General features: G+C 46.3%; 1 pseudogene across 1 annotated transcript; it reads right to left on the reverse strand.

Moving 5' to 3' along the window:
* Positions 1 to 492: 492 nt before the first annotated feature.
* LOC113884836 lies at positions 493 to 2,298 on the reverse strand (annotated as a pseudogene). The gene has a single exon (XR_003509025.1). The product of XR_003509025.1 is annotated as a eukaryotic translation initiation factor 3 subunit C pseudogene (transcript).
* Between the last annotated feature and the right edge of the window lie 2,714 nt (positions 2,299 to 5,012).

Here is a 5,012-nt window from a genome sequence, read left to right on the forward strand (position 1 = left end):
TCTCCTGCATTGGCAGACCAATTCTTTTCTCACTGAGCCACCAGAGAAGCCCCAAGATCCCACATGCCACAGAGCAAAAAAAATAGAAGGATCATTCTAGAAGCATTGACATTCACACATATATATGCTGCTAAGTCGCTTCAGTCGTGTCTGACTCTGTGCGACCCCATAGACGGAAGCCCACCAGCCTCCCCCATCCCTGGGATTCTCCAGGCAAGACCACTGGAGTGGGTTGCCATTTCCTTCTCCAATGCATGAAAGTCAAAAGAGAAAGCTAAGTCACTCAGTCATGTCTGACTCTTAGTGACCCCATGGACTGCAGCCCACCAGGCTCCATTGTCCATGGATTTTCCAGGCAAGAGTACTGGAGTAGGGTGTCATTGCCTTCTCTCTCTCTCTCTCTCGCTATATATATATAAACAGACCTTTAATACAGTGTGGTTGGACCTAAATGGTGAATGGTCTAGGGCACTGGGGACAGAAGTCAAGCCATCAGTAGGCTGTCTGAGACTGCTGCTGGTGGTAGCCACCCCAGCGCATGTAGCCTTCATTTTTCCTGTAGCCATCTTTCTGGAATCGGAAGTAGCCACCACAGGTACCCTGCTTGTGGTCAAACACCCGCTTGTTCTCCACCAGGCTGCCCAGGTTCTCGGCCAGCTGCAGGGCAAGGTTCTGCTGGGCAGTGGGCTCTGTGCAGTGCATCACCACGGGCTGTGACGGCTGGTCCAGGAAGCCATCAACTCCTCATTAATGATCATCTTGCTGATGATGGAGTGTACCATGAGTGGGTCCAGCTCAAACATGTCAGACAGCATCTCCATGCTGATGGAGTTGTAGACACTGCTATAGGTGAATAGGTAGGTCCACAATGACTCTTCCTGGACCTTCCTAACTAGCATGGTTCTGACTTTGTTGGCCTCTGGGGAAAGGTCCCACACTTTGCCATTCATCTTCTCATTGATGATAAAACTGTGGCAGGTTTTCCAGTCACCCATCTTCATGGCCTTGGAAGCAGGAAGCACATGTTCCCTCATGGACTTCAGGGGGCCCAGCAAGGGCTGCCGTTCACCCACCCACAGCTAGTGATGGAACTGCTTGCTGATCATGCGTCAGTGGGTGTCACTGTCATGGGCAGCAATGGGATCTCCAGGATCATGACCGACACCAGGTAAACACCTTCCAGCAGTTTCAGGTTTATGTGCAGGTGGAAGGGCACCTGCTGGCGCTGCTCCACCTTCTGCTCCTGGTTGTGCTCCTGCAGGCTGTGCAACAGCAGATCCTGGCCCAGAAGCTCCTTGGCCCTGCCGCTTGACTGGATGTCCAGCAAGGCGCTGTGTGCATCCTTGGTCAGGCCTTGGGGGAAGGCACAGATGCCCAGCTGCACCATGGTGTGGTTGTACGGGATCTGGACTGGTGGGTCTGCATGCTGAATGTTGTCCTGCAGGTGGCTCATGAGCATGAGGTCCCAGGCCTGGTACCAGTGGGAATGCAAGGCGTGATGGGAGATATGGCAGAGGATGGTGCACGTGCGGTTTCGGTCTATGCAGTCCTTGACATAGATGTACTTGCACAGTCTCTCCATCAGCACAGCTGAGTCCTCAGCCTCATTTTCGGCCTGATCTTGCTCAGACTTTGAGGAGCCCTCAGCGGGGTAAGCTGCCGCTGATGGGCCTTGTAATCAAACTTGTAGTAGGCGTGGAGAATGTGCCTCAGGTAGACGCGGCAGATCTCAGTGGTGCCCTTCTCCTCCAGGTAGCGCTGCACACGCTCAATGATGGTACACACTGGGGCCTCGTCCTTCAGGTGCTCCACGTACTCTTGGGAGTGAGGATCAGTGTTCTGCATTATTTTGGTAAATTCTTCATTTATTCGTTCCACCAGAGTTAAGATGCAGCCACGGACATGCAGTGGCTGGTCTGCGTTATGCATGTTCTCACTCTCTTCCAGAATGTTCTCTCCAACAAAGATGTTGGGATTTGCAAACAGGATGTTCATCAGCTCATTGATGCAGTCCAGACACTTCTGCCACATCTCAGGCTTCATGTATGTGGCCAGTTTAGGGTTGTAGTCATAAAGAGAAGCGGTGATGTTGATCTTGATGATGACACCCTCTCCTAGGTTGTTTTCAGAGGCAATCTGAACCAGCAACTGAAGCAGCTCAATCTGGGCTGCACGATCAGTTCTTTTCTTGCCTCGTGCCTGTAGGATCTCATTCAGTTTCTTGATGACAACAGCGTGGGTGATCTTAGTTCCCTTGGCAAACATTTTTGGCTTCTCCTTAACAAGGGGCATTCCGCCTTAGACATGAGATCTTTCACTGGGCAAAAAGAAATGATTTATTTTTGCCACCCAAGTTTGAGATCATGGGACCTTAAATTTCCAAAAGTAGAAGTTATGTATCTGAAAATAAGAGCAAATTTTTAAAATATGAAGAGCATAAATGAAGAAACCTTAGCTAATGATGAGAAGCAGGAGATAAGAAAAAGGCAGTTCCAAGGAAAAGTACCAAATTTCCTTTTGGAATGCTGAATTGATTGTGATTCTCTTCTCTGAAACTGGAAATAGAGACGAAGGAGTAGGTTTGAGGGAGGAACGTTTTCAACCTGGCTTTAGACTGGGCAAGGATGTGCTGCAGTGCAGAGGTGCATTTGGAGGGAGGGAGAGTTGGCTTCAAGCCCCAGTTCTGCAGGGGGGGAGCTCTGTGGCCTTGCTTCTTCCCTTCACCTTCCTGATCAGGAATCCATCTCTAAAAGGAGCACCATCGTTTATTCCTAGTAGAAGCAGTTTTTCCAAACTTGCATGTAAGAGCCTAACAGTATGTCACTCACTAATGGTTGTTACCATCATTACCTTGATGACGAAGTTCCTCCATGAAATGCAGGTGAAATTCTTCAGTGGTTGTTGGAGAGCAGATATATTAGTGCATCTGTGTTTCTGTACTCCTGGCATCAAATAAATGTTTGTTAAATTTAAGTGAATCTAATAATAAGAGGGATGTGGTGAAGGGCAGGAAAGGACACACATCTGCAAGGAAGGAAATATTAATATATAAATTGCTTTGTGCCGGGCAAGTTTATATGCATTTTCTGATTTTAGTTTTGTTTGAACCCAATGCTTTTGTCCTGAATTCAACTAATAAGAAAACTACCATTCAGGAATATTCATTGTATTACTCTCTAAAAATGTGTTACTATATCTCTGATCAATAACATTAGGATGACAAAAGATGTATTATGTGTCTTTGGTCTATATTGTGTTAAGGGGCTTTCCCAAGGTTGTTTAGCCAGCAGGCCCTTAATAGGAATTGAGTCCTTATTGACAACAAAGCCAAGCTGACAGTCACCACGCTGGTAGGTGTACTTCCCCCCTTCTCCATTCTTTTGCCCATTTGCCACCAAATCCTTTGAAGGGGAAGTTATGCAGTCAAACTGGTCTGTTGTGCACGGTGGCATACAGTCCTGGAAGAGGTAAAAATAACACAGGCCTGTGATGGAGCTGTCAGCACCCGGTCACAGGCATGGTTCCAAGTGCAAGCATAATTTTTAGAAGGCCTAGGAAAAGTGCAGTATTTATTCTGGAAAATAAACCAAATAAGATTTTTTAAAAACACGGTGGTTCCTTCATCCTGTAATAAATGCCCTGCAGGCCGTGTGTCTCTCCTTCCCGCCTAGGGGACTGCATCTCAGGTGCTCTTGGCCTCAGCCACAGCAGGAGCTGAGACAGCCAAGCCCTCTGCTCTCTGCCTCTGCTGAGTGAGCGGGTGAACTCACTGCTGTGCAGGAGCCAGTAGTCAAGTGAGTACTTTTTAAAAAAAATTATGTGTCACTCCCTTTATCACATTTTTACCTGTATGACATCACAGACTGGTAAATGGCAGCCACCTTTGATCTTCCTTTGAAGATCCAGAAAGCAGGACAGACATGCAGCTATTCAGGCACTAGAGTCTGCCCTGGCAGCCTCTGTGCACAAGCCGCCTTCAGTGACCCCCGTGCACACGGTCACCACGGGGGTGTGGACAGAGCTAGTCCATTGCGGTGACTCTGACTCAGTCTTGGGTGAAGCCCCTGAATTTGCATTTTTAACAAATAAACACATGTGTTAAGACAGGCCTTTCAGAGACCACATTTTGACTAATGCTGACCTACTGTCTTCTCGGATCTCCCTAAGTTTTATAGATAGCTGATTTTCCAGAGAACTTTAGTTTTTAATTCTCGTTCCTCCTGTGTAACCCTGAGCAGTGGAATCAGCCTCTTGACTCTCTCTCTCTCCATCTGTAGTAGAAGCTAACTAAGCATTGTCCACACAAAATCCAACCCTTTGTTTCTTATTTATAAACAAAAGCGTGCATCACTTGTATATTATATTCAGTTTATAATGCATTTCTCAATGAACTCGTTATTTTTGATGATAACCAAAATAAACAAACTGCCATACAGATCGGTCCTCTTTCCAGAGGGCACAAATAGGAAAACAAGGCTTGGAGATTTAAGAACAGCTGGTAAGGGCAGGACCTCTCTTAAGCCTGTATCTTCTGACTTTGTTTTTCTCACTTTGTTACATTCTTTGTCACCAGAAGCGTTTCTCAAAATTCTTACCCCAGATGTTTTTAACTAAGAAGCAAAGACATGCTGAGTTCTTGCAGTGCCCCAGGAAGCTTTGGTCAATCTCAAGGGAAAGCTCTGGAATGTTTTCTCTATTCTTCACAGTAAAGCACCTGACTTCTACAGAATGTTCTGTAGACACTGTTAGGTTTATCCTTTGGGCATCTTGGGAGCCACAGTTTGACCAAAGTATAACTTCTGCTCTAATTCCAATCAATCTCCTCCCAAGACACATCTTGAATGTGGGCTCCCATGACAGGATTAATTTAAGAGTTTTCCTGGCTAGGAACATATTTGTTTTTAATTTAATATAGAACCCCGGAGATTACAGTTGACCAAAACATCGCCATGAACCTCTTTCCCCTGCCTTGTAAATCACAAAAATGTAAAGATTACCTCCATATGATTTAT

This window comes from Bos indicus x Bos taurus, chromosome 27, assembly GCF_003369695.1.
Source record: "Bos indicus x Bos taurus breed Angus x Brahman F1 hybrid chromosome 27, Bos_hybrid_MaternalHap_v2.0, whole genome shotgun sequence".
Taxonomy (NCBI): domain Eukaryota; kingdom Metazoa; phylum Chordata; class Mammalia; order Artiodactyla; family Bovidae; genus Bos; species Bos indicus x Bos taurus.